This window comes from Zingiber officinale, chromosome 6B (genome assembly GCF_018446385.1).
Source record: "Zingiber officinale cultivar Zhangliang chromosome 6B, Zo_v1.1, whole genome shotgun sequence".
Lineage (NCBI taxonomy): Eukaryota > Viridiplantae > Streptophyta > Magnoliopsida > Zingiberales > Zingiberaceae > Zingiber > Zingiber officinale.
Window position 1 is genome coordinate 30954594 of NC_055996.1, and position 13637 is coordinate 30968230.

The following is a 13637-nucleotide window of genomic DNA, read 5'->3' on the forward strand; positions in this document are numbered from 1 at the left end:
GATTGTTAAAGAGTTGTTTCCTTTTTCTTATGTTGCTAATTGAGTCTATTCCGCATTGTTAGTTTGGTTGTTTCCCACTATTGGAGCTTTATTCATTTGTTATTGCTAGAATAGTTTTTTAAAGTTGTTATGTCTTATTACTACGTGGTTGTGAAGTATATATACCAGCCGCATGTGACTGATGGTTTATTTTGCATGTATTGATGATTATTGTCACCGGTACAGGGGAGACTCTGCCGAAATTTTTCGGTAGGAACTTCTCTGGAGTCGTGATAAATTTAAGTATTGCTAATAATAGCATAAGTAACACTAGTAAGTAGAGTAATAGTTAAGTAACAACCACCTTTAGAGAGTAGCAAGGAAGGTGGGTCGTTACAACCTATGTGTTCCTCATGAGTTAAACTTGAATTGGAAACAAAACTTAACATTTTACTTCAAGTTCAACTCATGTGTTCTTCAGTAGTTAAAAATTGGATTGTAAACGTACTCAACATTATTAATCCAAGTTCATCCCATGTTATAGAAGTTGATTAAATATCTATTTCAAGAATTAGCTTCCAGGTTAAACATGGCGAGACACTTGGCCTTCTTGGGTATGAGATCATCCACCACTTCCTAGACAAAGCCTTTCAAAGAAATTGGATATTTAAACTTCTTATAGTAACCCTAGGTTTAACTACAGAGACCTCAATAGAAGCACAAGATCAAAATACTAAATCGAAACACAAAAACGAAACACGAAATCGCTAGCCTCTCGTGTTGTTATTTCAGGATCCATACAAAGAACACAAACTAATTAATTTGAAGCGGAAATAATTAATTAGTTATACCTTTCTTTGTAGCTAAAGACCTCTTGATCTTCTGTTGTATTCCTCTCTTTCTCTTGGACGTTGTGTGGGTGACGATCTACCAAGATGAAATCCATCCAAACAATTTCTTCTCCTCCAAGAAATTCAGCCACCAAGGGAAACCAAAATAGGAAACTTCCTACTCTTCTTCTTCCTCTCCAAGCAACCGGCCACAAGAAGATGCCACTTGATGTGTCGCCGACCCTAAGGAAGCAAAAGGAAAAAGAAGGGGAAAAGAGAGAGTGCCGGCCACCAAGGAATCCATATGAGCGGCAATAGATAAAAGAATCCAGATAGACTTAAACATGGCTACTGACGAAAAGGTTTCCTCATAATCGATTCTCTCTTTCTGAGTATACCCTTTTGCAACAAGCCTTGCTTTGAAGGTTTCCACCTTCCCATCTGTCCCTCTTTGATTAGAAATCCAAATAAATGTTCATTCAATAAATGTGATTCTTATTACAAAATAAATATTCATTCAATAAATGTTCATATAAAAAGTTAGGCTTTTAGTATACATCCTAACACTAGGGACTAGGGAGTAGATGTGAATATAGATTTGTTGTAAAACTCTTGGATTATACCAGTGCATGCTCTATTCAAATGATACTTTCGTTCTTGTTTTTGTTAGATCTAATGTGTATGTGTGGTTTTGTGCTTATTTCTCATGTTAGATTCATTTGATGGATGTGTGTGGATTGTTATCTTTGCAAGGCATGATCTCTAGATTGTATGACCGGGAGTTATAGTGACAAGGATTATATTTTCTGTTAACTGAACATCTAGGATTGATTAGATGAAGAGAGGTAATTCTCCCACAAGGGAGATCTTAACTTCTCTTAATAGGTTTTTCCTAATTCCGTGTACATAGATGATGTGAGTGACTTAGAATGTATGACCGGGGGTCATAGTGATAGAGATTCTCTCTTAACCAGACTTCTTAGGCTACTATCTTCATTTAGGTGCATTAGATGATAATAGGGATAGCACTCCGACACATAGCCACGGATTAGTGTTGGTACATTGGTTATGCTTCTTACACGTATGAGAGTTGATGATAGGAATGGAAGAGTCCAAGTACATTAAGCTCCTTCATTTAGAAACCAAAACCCCTAGAACCTTTTACCAAGTAAGAATTCCTCAATCCTCTTATCTCGAGTTTATTTTCTTGTGTTTGTGTTCTTTACTTTTATGAAAGAAACCCTTTTCCAAAACTTGTTAATTTAGCTAATTCAAGATGCAAGTCTTTAGGTGTTCTCAATCCCTATGGGATCGATATTTTTATTACTGACGATGTAGCCGTGCACTTGCGGCTTCGTAACAAGTTTTTGGCGTCATTGTTGGAGATTGGTCTAACACTTATTAATTGACATTTAGAGTTAATCTAAACTCAATTCATCTTTTCTTTTTGTAAATATACTTACACATGCATCTTGCATTTTTTTTAACTTCTATTTCTACATTTCACTTATCTTGCATTTCATTTTCTGTTTCTAAAATTCTTTTTTTCTCTACTTTTAAATTTTATGTACTTTAATTCTTTGAATTTAATTGATTAGTATTGCTCTTGTATGTATGAACTAATATTGCTGAAAAATTATATCCTATTGATCTTGAGATTGATAAGACATTTCACAAAAGAAAAAACCTGCAAAAGCAACAAGTGGAGTAATCACATTCAGAAATGGCAAATAGACCTCTCAAGGACTATGCAATGCCTTATGCACATGGCTTGAGGTCAAGCATCATGAGACAGCCATTGAAGTTAATCATTTTGAAATAAAGCATGTAGTTATTATAATGGTGCAACAATACCAATTTGGGAGAGGACTCCATGAAGATCTGAAACAATACCTTGAGGTCTTTTATGAGATGCGGGACTATGAAGATGAATGGTGTCCTTACAAAGGCCATCAAACTAATGTTGTTTGGCTTTTTTTTAAGGGATAGGACTAAATTGTGGCTTACTTCCTTACCGGATAATAGCATCACATCTTGGGAGCAATGTGAACAATAATTTTTTGATAAGTTCTATCTCCCCAATAAAATTGCTCATATGCAAAATCTGTTGGTACAGTTTGCACTAATGGTCTAACTCAAATTTTGATGAATAACAAATAAGTTAAGTTAGGTTTTGTTGTAATCTAACCACTTAATTAAACGTGCAGGAGAAGTCCAAATCGGTTGATGGGCTGACCGGATATCTGGCAGGAAATCTAGCTAGGTCAACAGGTGACCGGATAGTTGGTACGAAGTCCAGACAAGTCGACGGGCTGACCGAATGTCTGGCAAAGTGATAAGTAAAGGTAAGTCACTATAGGAGAATGACTAAGTAAGGACACATCCTGGTTGAGGGGACAGTAGACCTCGGTTCAGTTTAGGTCCATTTAGGATCCTTAAACTGAGACCCTGACTAGTTCTTGATCCTGGGAGGACAGAAACTAATTATTCTTCTTTATTATTGATTGTTAGTGTTCTAATATTTGTTTTGCAGGTTATTTGGACTAACATTATTTTGCAAGAGAAAAAAGGGGAGCAAATTTGCCTTCGGATGAATAGTATCCAAAGGCGCCTTCTATGGCTATAAAAGACGCCTTTCTCAGGATGAAATTTTGACTTCACCACAGATAAGTGTCGAGTTGTTTGGGATCGAATTTGCCATGTTGAAGGCTCCTTCAACTGCTATGGAAGGCGCCTTCCATGCCTTATATAAGTGGGTCTCGAGAAGGCTTCAAAACAGAACAGATATACGAACTACTACGCATTCAATTGAGCTTCCGACTATTTATGCTTCCTACTGCTACTCTAGAAAGTCTGTCTGCCTTCAAGCTATGCTTCTGAGATGTCTGATCATCTCCGGCAGACCAACAGCAACACACCGAACTCTCCAACTTGTTGGTAACCTGCTATTAGTGTTGCATTTTTAAATTCTACTACTTTAAAAGGAAAATGTAGGTTGTTACACTGTCCCTATTCTTGTACTCGATTCCCTCTTCCGGAGGTACCGGAAGAGGCTTACAGTGAATCGCCCATCGATAGGTCCGCGGGACCTGGGTCTTGGAGTAAGAGTTGCCGAAGGCTCCGAACCAAGTAAACCGCTCGTGTTTTTTTAGGTGTTGTTTGTTTCTTTTCCGCTGCATTCATATACTTTAAAATTTAAAAAGATAAGTAAAGTTTCTAAAAACCACATGATTCACCCCCCTCTCTTACGTGCGCATTGATTCAATAAGATGTATCAGAGTAGGTTCTGTTCTGAATTGGTGCAACCATCAATCAAGCCAGAGGGAATTATCTTATTTTCTTTTTAGATTTCAGTTTTTCATATTTTGTTTGAATTGGTAAAGTTTACCTCTTTAAACAATTCTTTCTCGTTCGGTTTTTACTCGAAGTTGGTACAACACAACTCGAGTCATCAATATTTCTTTTTTTTACTTCAAACTCTATTAATCCAAGACCTTGTCATAAGACTTTCCTTCTGATTTTTTTTCGCAAAAAAAATGGATCACAAAGAGATGCTCAGACAAAACGTTAATGAACCACCACCATACAATCAAGATTTCAACTACTGGAGGCAAGGAATGAAGTAGTTCTTGGGAAGCAAAAATATTGACTACTTATTGATATTAAAAAGGGCTTCTCGGGACTCAGAGTTGATTAAAAAGGTAATTGAGTCAATTTATACTATTTTATCTAACAATATTTTATGTAGATTAAAAAGGTTCAAGAATGCATACGAGCTTTGGTCCCAATTGATCAAGCTTCACGAGGAGCCATTGAAGCTAGAGGAGCAAGTCAAAAGTGAATCTATACTCGAGTCAAACCCAACGGAAAAGACTACAGAATTAGGAGTTGTGCTTAAAGTTAGTGATATTTACCAAAATACCCCTATTAGTAGCAGTTTAAAAAATATGCATGTTAATTTAGATATTTCTGAAAATATACATGAAAATAGTGTATTTGACAATACTTCCAAAAATACCCCTAGGATATTATCTAATAAAATAAATCTAATTAATTTAGAAAATTTTAAAAATTCAAAAATAATTAATAATCCTAGAAATGTAAATGATGATCAAATCAATATAGACAAAATCAACATATTCCTTAACCCAACATTTAATAATATAGATAAAATCAATTTGAGTAACTCTATCCTTGAGAAAAATTCAACTAATAATACTAAAAATATAGTTTTACACAAAAATAATTCAAACAAATTAACAAATTCAGAAAAGTTAAATATTAATCTTAAAAATTTAAATTTAAACTTAAACAAATCTAAAAATTTAAATGAAAATAATGACAAAGTTAATCTTGATCTAAATAAAATTAATAAATTTCTTAATAAAATATTTAATAATCTAAATAATATCAAGATAAATTCAATTCAAACCCAAGACAATTTAATTAATAAAAATTTAAATATGAAAGATAATTTAATTGATTTAATAAATTTAAAATTTAAAATTAATAAAAACTTAAATAATCTTTTAAACAAAGATAACTTGTCCTATTTAAAAAATTTAAAATTCAAAATTAATAAAAAGTTAAATATTAAAGATAATTTTTAAGAAAAGATAATTTAACCAACTTAATTAATTCAAAATTAAAAACTTGAACTTACATTACAATTAATTAAATCTTATCTAAAAATTTTATTAACCTTAATTAAACAAAACAAAAGTTCAATCATTTAGGAGGAGGCACTAAACTAGTTGACACATCCAAAACAATAACTTACCCGACAAGGTAATTAGGACTAGTTTAGAAAGGGATAAAAGTTTAACTTGACCAACGATACTGGTGAAGTTTTTGGTTGATAGTAAGTTAGAAAACTTTGTCTATGCATGTCTAGAAAACTTTAGCTTAGACCTAGTGCATTTAGCTTAGTGGAACTAACTGAACCTACCCCTTACGAATCCTAACTAGTTAGACCAAAGTTTTGTACTAAGTTCAGTGGATGAGACTATTTGGAAAACCTTAAAGGTATGATTACCCTAATGATATCCAGGTGACTCACCATAACCCAGAAGTTTATCTAAAGAATGTCTATTTGTTGAGCCCAAAGCTAAACTTGAATCTAGCATAGAGTTAAGCCCAACTCTAAAAATTTCATTTAATTCATCTCACCAAATTATAGATTTCTTGATTGAAATCATAGATCGGGCAAGATGACTAAGATTTTAACTTTAAAATAACATTAAATTAAAGAAAATTAAAGAAAATTAAATTAAATTTGATTACATCAAAATAAATATTAAATTAATTAAACACTAAAATTAAAATTAAATTAAACTTAGGTTAATTCTTTTAAGAATATTTTAAAAATTATTCTTTTAAAATCTTTTAAAAATTATTTTAAAAATTATTCTTTCAAAATCTTTATTTTTAAAAAATTCTTTAAAAAAAATCTTAAAAATTATTTTCAATTTTTAAAAAAAAATCTTTTCAAAAAATATTTTTAAAATTATTTCCAATTTTTTTAAAAAAAATCATTTAAAAATTCTTTAATTTTTTTAAAAAATTCTTTAATTTAAACTTATATCTTAATTTAAATTTAAACATAAATTGTATTTCAAATTCAATAATTATTTATCTTAGTTCATTCAAAATCTATTAACTTATCTGAATTAAGTTAACTAATAATCAATTAACTCAAATTTTAATTAGTTAGTCCTAATTTAATAATTCATTCAATAATATAAATTTTAGTCATTTTGATCCATTAATCAAATTTAATTACTATTGTAAATTATTCAACTTAATTACTTTCCATAATTAATTCATTATTTACTAATAATTCAAAAATAATTTTAACTTATTTATTAATTCAAATTAAGATTAAAATATATTAAACTATAGTTAATCCTAATTAATAAGTTAATCAGAAATTTACCTATTAACTCATTCTTAACTTAATACATTAACATCTGATCTATTACTCTAAAATTATTAGATCAGTCAATATGAAAACAATATTAGACATTACTTAAATACAACTCAATCTGAAATTCTATTTCTAAATTTAGAATAACTAAATAATCCATGATTAATTGATGATTCAAGACATTAATTAATCAAATTCAATTCATGATTAATTTTAAATTATTAAAGTTAGAATTTAAAAAAAAAATATTTTAAAATTCTTTTAATTTTTTTTAAAAAAATTATTTTAAAAATTCTTTAAAAAAATTCTTTTAAAAATTATTTCTAAAAATATTTTAAAAATCATTTAAAAATTCTTTTAAAAATTATTTTAAAAATCCTTTAATTATTTTAAAAATCTTTTAAAAATTATTTAAATCTTAGACACTTACTTAAACTAATACTCTCATTTATCAATCAATTAATATAAAATTTAAGTTGATAAGTGAATTAAGAGTTAATCAATAGATTTTTACTAAGTTAATAATAAATTATTGTATTTAACTTGAAACCTAATTAATTACACCCAAGGTTAATTTTTGATGATTAATTTAAATAATCTTATTAAACAAACATAAATGAATAATTATAATAAGTTTGTAGAAATACTAATGAAAATAATATATTCGCTGAATATAAGTGTTACTAATACTAAATTCACTAAATACTTAGGTAGAACTTCTTATTGTTAACAAAGATAATCAGAATGGGCTAAGACCTTGAAATTTAACATATCCAAACTCTAGTAAAAATTAAGGAGGAATTTTAAATTAAGGAGGAGTGTCAAATTAAGGGAGAGTGTTAAATTAAGGGAGAGTCTTAACTTAAGAGTAAGAAAGTTAATTATTACCTTAAGGGCATGTTTGGTTCGGGGTTATCGTGGATAACCTTGGTTATCTGTCTATGGTTATTCATGATAACTGTGTTTGGTTCGAGGTTTTTTTGGATTCCTAAGTTTTCCTCTATTCCAAAACGTCAGCACACATCATCAATTGGGGGATTCAACCCGGAATAGAAATACCTTCGCCTACCTTAGTTTTTGTTGATTCCTGAGGTTATGAATTTATTTTTCTGAAATTATCCTCGAATTGATATGACCAGAGCACGAAGGTGGCGGTAGGCTGCAGCAACAGGCGTCGGGCGGCGGTCGGTAGGCAGCGGTCGGCGTTGTCGGAGGTGGCAGCAGATTGTTGGATGGTTGCAACAAGCGGTTGCAGCCGGGACGACTTATTCGAAGCTGCCTTCGTCTCAGTACAGGGGTGTCGTACCGCATCCAAACAGCCGGTGGGGCGCTCAGATCTACAAGCTCCAGAAGCGCGTTGGCTCGGCACCTTCGTCGATGAGGGCGCGCTGGCGCTGGCGTTTCTCGCCAAGCACTCCAAGGCGGTGGGTGGCAGGCAACGAGAGACGGGCGGGCAGTGGGCAGCGAAGGCCGCTTGCGGCAGTGGGCAACGCGAGGAAGAAGAACCGACTTTCCTATTATCTGCTATGTTTTTTTTTACTTTACTATTTTAATTTAAATGTTATTATTTTAATTAAAACTTTATTAAATTAAAACAAATTATAAGTAAAACTTCATTATTAATTTTAATAAATTATTTAAATAGATTATAAAATAAAAAAGAAAATATTATCTAATTTTATTTATTTATATTATTAAATATTAATATTATTAATTTAATTTATTTTAAAAAATAATCAAATATTAAATTGATTTAGTTATAAAATACCTTAGATGGAACAAAGGGTAATACCGTAAATATTAAATTAGGTTATATATTAGAACCTCGAAACAAACAAGTTTGAGTTACATTACATAGAATTAAACCAAACAACATTAGATTATGTTATATTCCCCATAACCTTGGTTATGTGATTACCTGGTAATCATATAACCACGGTTATAGATGATAACTTGAACCAAACGCGCCCTAAGGGTATGAATTAAGTTACTTTTTTTTTTCTTAAAATTATTTTGACAATCTTTTGAGAAGAATTTTCTTCAAACGTAATTTCAAACTTTTGAAATATTCACTTAGAAAGTTTTGAAAAAGGATTTTTAGAATATTTTAAAAAAAATATTTTTGTTTGGAAACGTTTACCTAAAAATTTGTGAAATTATTTTTCTTACTTTGAATTTTTCTTTATATTACTTTGAAAATATTTCTTCGATAAATCTTTCTTTAAAAAGTACTTTGAAAGTTTGTCTTAAAAAGTTATTTCATTTAAAAGTACTTTGGAAATTTTCTTAGAAAATTCTTCTTTAAAATTACTTTGAAATTTTTTTTAAAAAAAATCTATGAAATTATCTTTGCAAAATATATATATATATATATATATATATATATATATATATATATATATATATATATATATATATTAATTTTAACATTTGAAAATTATTTGCAAAAATCTCTTTTGAAAGTTAGAACTATTATTCAAATGAACTTAGTATCCAAAATATTTTCTTAAAAATATTTATTCGTCTCTAAAATGAACCTGAGTTTTTACCTTTGTAAAGTTTTATTTGAAAACATTGCCTGCAAAATTCTAAATGTTTTGAAAACTAACTACTTTAATTTTTGTAAATGGCTTTTAAACAAACTTGAAAAAAAAAAATTGAAATTTTTTGAAAAAGTTTCACTTTTACAAAAAATAATCTTTTAAAAGCTTCAATCTTGAAAAAGGTTCATTCCTGAAAATTGTGCTTGCAAAACCTATTTCTTTAAAGTTTCATATTAGCTATTTAAACTTTAAAGTTAGTTTTTGAGTTTAAAGAATTACAAATATTTTGCAAAACTTCGTCTTTCGAGCTAATTACTTTCTCCATAACTCTGAACCTTATTTTTGTTGCCAAGATTTCACTATTTTTGTTTGAACAAGTTTTTGTTCTACTGTCTTACTTATTAACTCATGTTATTTTGATGAATATCAAAGGGGGAGGGTTAGGAGAATTAAGTTAGAAAATAAAAGAAAAATCAGAACAACTCAAATCGCATAAATAATCAAAACAACAAAGCTAAATACTCATATTTCTTATACTTATTTTGCATATTTTTTCCTAACTTAACCTAGGTTGTCATTGCATCAAAAAGGGGGAGATTGTTGATACAATTTGCACTAATGGTCTAACTCAGGTTTTAAAAAATGACAAGTAAATTAAGTTAGGTTTTATTGTAATCTAACCACTTGATTAAGTGTGCAGGAGAAGTCCAGATAGGTCGACGGGCTGAACGGATATCTGGCAGGAAATCTAGCTAGGTCAACGGGTCGATCAGATAGCTGTTAAGAAGTCCAGATAGGTCGACGGGCTGACCGGATGTCTGGAAAAGTGGTAAGTAAAGGTAAGTCATTGGAGGAGAGTGGCTAAGTGAGGGCGCATCCCGGTTGAGGGGACAACAGGCGTCGGTCCAGTTTAGGTCCATTTGGGATCCCTAAACTGAGACCCTGACTAGTTCCTAGACCTGGGAGGACGGGAACTAATTATTACTTTTTATTATTGATTGTTAGTATTCTAATACTTGTTTTACAAGTTATTTGGACTAATATTATTTTGCAAGAGAAATAAAAGGGGAGCAAATTTGTCTTCGGATGAACAGTGTCCGAAGGCGCCTTCAAGCAGTGAAGGCACCTTTGTAGTGTTCATATAAAGCGCCTTCCATGGCTATGAAAGGTACCTTTCTCAGGATGAAATTTTGACTTCGCCGTAGATAAGTGTCGGGTAGTTCGGGATAAAATTTGTCAAGTTGAAGGCACCTTCAATTGCTATGGAAGGCGCCTTCTATGTCTTATATAAGTGGGTCTCGAGAACGCTTCAAAATAGAACAGATATACAAACTACTACGCATTTGATTGGGCTTTCAACTATTTATGCTTCCTGTTGCTACTCTAGAAAGTCTGTCTACCTTCAAGCTATGCTTCCGAGACATCCGATCATCTCCAGTAGACCAACAGCAACACACTGAACTCTCCAACTTCTTGGTAACCTGTTATTAGTGTTGCATTTTTTAATTCTACTGCTTTAAAAGGGAAGTGTAGGTTGTTACACTGCCCCTATTCTTGTACTCGATTCTCTCTTCAGGAGGTACCGGAAGAGTCTTATAATGAATCACCCATCGATAGGTTCGCGGGACCTGGGTCTTGAAGTAGGAGTTGCCGAAGGCTCCGAACCCAGTAAACTGTTCGTGTTTTTTTGGTGTTGTTTGTTTCTTTTCCGTTGCGTTCATATACTTTAAAATTTAAAATGAAGTAGAGTTTCTAAAAACCACATGATTCAACCCTCCCCTCTCATGTGCGCATCGATCCAACAGAATCTTATAGCAAGCTTCAGACAAACAAATTCAGAGTCATTATTCGAAGCATGAGATAGATTCAAAAATATGCTCAAGCAATGCCCACATCATGGACTTAAGAAGTGGTTGGTTCTACACACTTTTTATAACGAAATCAATTATCACATAAAGGTATCCCCTGACTCTAAAGTTGGAGGGGCATTAATAACAAAAGTCTACATGAGGCCAAAGATATTATTGAGAGGGTAGCTCAGAACCATCATCAATGGGAGACTGAAAGATGTGGAGGCTCCTTCTTTAGAAACCCTATCAAGGAATTAGGAAAATATGATGTGGCTACGATTACTCTCATATCCGCAAAGTTGGATGCCTTGACCAAAAAGCTTGAGAATATGGGTACTAACATAGTTAATGCAATTGTATGTGTGTGTAATTCTTGTGGAAGCACGGATCATGCTCAAGAAACTTGCCCTTTGGGGGCCATTTCTGCACAAATAGATCAACTCAACTTGAGCAGTGTCAATAGTAAGTTACAATCAAAGATAAAATAATCTGTATTCCAACACATACAACCCCGAGGGGAAGAATTATCCAAAAGTTTCTTATTGAAACAATCAAGATCAACGACCATCTACAGGGGCAAGGGCAAGTTACCAACCTGGACAATAAAGCTATCAATAACCGTCACAAGGCTATCAACTATCCTGGATAGAAAAGATGGTTGAGGAAATTTTTACTGAGCAAAAGGAGATGAAAAATAAATTCAAGCAAATGAGTAAAAGGATAGACTGTGAAAAACATTAGAAAATCTAGGATAGCCAAATTGCTCAGATAGCTTCATCTTCTACAAGAACTCTGGGGTCATTTCCAAGGAAGACATATGTGAATCCTATTGAGCATTGTAATAGGATTGAGCTTAGGAGCGGATGGACTTTGGGAGAACCCAAGTGACTGCTCAAAGTCATAGAACTTACAATGATGGAGAGCTCTCTACTTCATTACCCAATGATGAAGGCAATAAAGAAAAGGAGGAGAGTACCAGTAAGGTTGAGGAGTCATCTCTGTTGGTACTGTTCGCACTAACGGTCTAACTTAGATTTTCATGAATGACAAGTAAGTTAAGTTAGGTTCTGTTGTGATCTAACCACTTGATTGAGTGTGCAGAAAATTCAGCTAAGTCGACGGGCCAACCGAATAGTTAGTACAAAATTCAGCTAAGTCGATGAGTAGATCGGATAGCTGATACGAAATCCAACTAGGTCGACGGGCCGACCGGACAGCTGGTATAAAATCCAGCTACGTAGATGAGACGATCAGATAGCTTGTACGAAATCTAGCTAGGTCGACAGGCCGACTAGATAGCTGGTATAAAGTCCAACTAGGTCAACGGACTGACCGGATAATTGGCACGAAGTCTAAACAGGTTGACGGGCTGACCGAATGTCTGGCAAACTGGTAAGTTAAGGTAAGTCACTGGAGGAGAGTGACCAAGTGAAATGCATCCCGATTGGAGGGACAGTAGGCGTTGATCCAGTTTAGGTCCATTTAGGATCCCTAAGCTGAGACCTTGACTAGTTCCTGGTCCTGGAAAGATAGGAACTAATTACTACTCTGCATTATTATTAAATTATCCTAATACTTATTTTGCAAGGTATTGCTAGACTAGCATTGTTTTGCAGGGAAGAAAATTACCTTCGGATGAACAGTGTCCGAAGGCACCTTCGTACTGTTCATGGAAGGTGCATTCCATTGCTATGGAAGGCGCCTTCCACAGGATAAATTTTGATATCACAGCAGATAAGTGTCGGGCTGTTCAGGATCAAACTTGCCTTATTGGTGGTGTATTCCATGGCTATGGAAGGCGCCTTCCATAACCTATATAAGGCATTCTCAACCAAGCAACCCATAACAACTACCATACAAGTTACTACGCGTTCTTTTGAGGTTTCAATTGCTCTAGGCTCCTGCTATGATTCTACTGCAAAGCTGCTATGCCTGACAACTGATTCGAGGACTTCCAATCATGGCTGGCAACCAACATCGACACGAGCGCTCCAACTTCGATCCCTAAAGTGTCGGTAAATTTTTTTGTGTAATTAAATACTGCAAAAAGGACAAGTCCAGGGTATTTCACTTGTTCTAACTTTCCTTGTACTTCGATTTCATCTTCCGGAGGTACCGAAAGAAGTTCATAGTAAATTACCCATCGATAGATCCGCGGAACCTGGATCTTGGAGTAGGAGTCGTCGAAGGCTCCGAACTAAGTAAACTACTTGTGTTCCTCTCGTGTCAGCTTTTCGTGTTTTTCTTTTCCATTGCATTTGCACTCTGTTTTTTAAAAAATGTTAAAAAGAGAATTTTTGAAATCATGTGATTCACCCCCCTCTCACGTGCGTAATCGATCCAACAATCTCCACCTATTATTCAAACACAAGTGGTTTCATTCCCTCAAAGATTGGCCAACCTTAAAAAAGACGAAGAGTTTAGTAAGTTTTTAGAGAAAGTCAAGGACTTGTGTATTGAGGTTCCACTCATTGATGCACTACAAGAAATGCCTAAGTTTGCCAAATTT

At 32.9% G+C, this 13637-nt stretch overlaps 1 non-coding gene across 1 annotated transcript; it reads right to left on the bottom strand.

Annotated features, from left to right (window-relative positions):
* Nucleotides 1-11074: 11074 nt before the first annotated feature.
* LOC121993396 lies at nucleotides 11075-11181 on the bottom strand. The gene has a single exon (XR_006115246.1). It is a non-coding gene; the product is annotated as a small nucleolar RNA R71 (small nucleolar RNA).
* Nucleotides 11182-13637: the final 2456 nt, after the last annotated feature.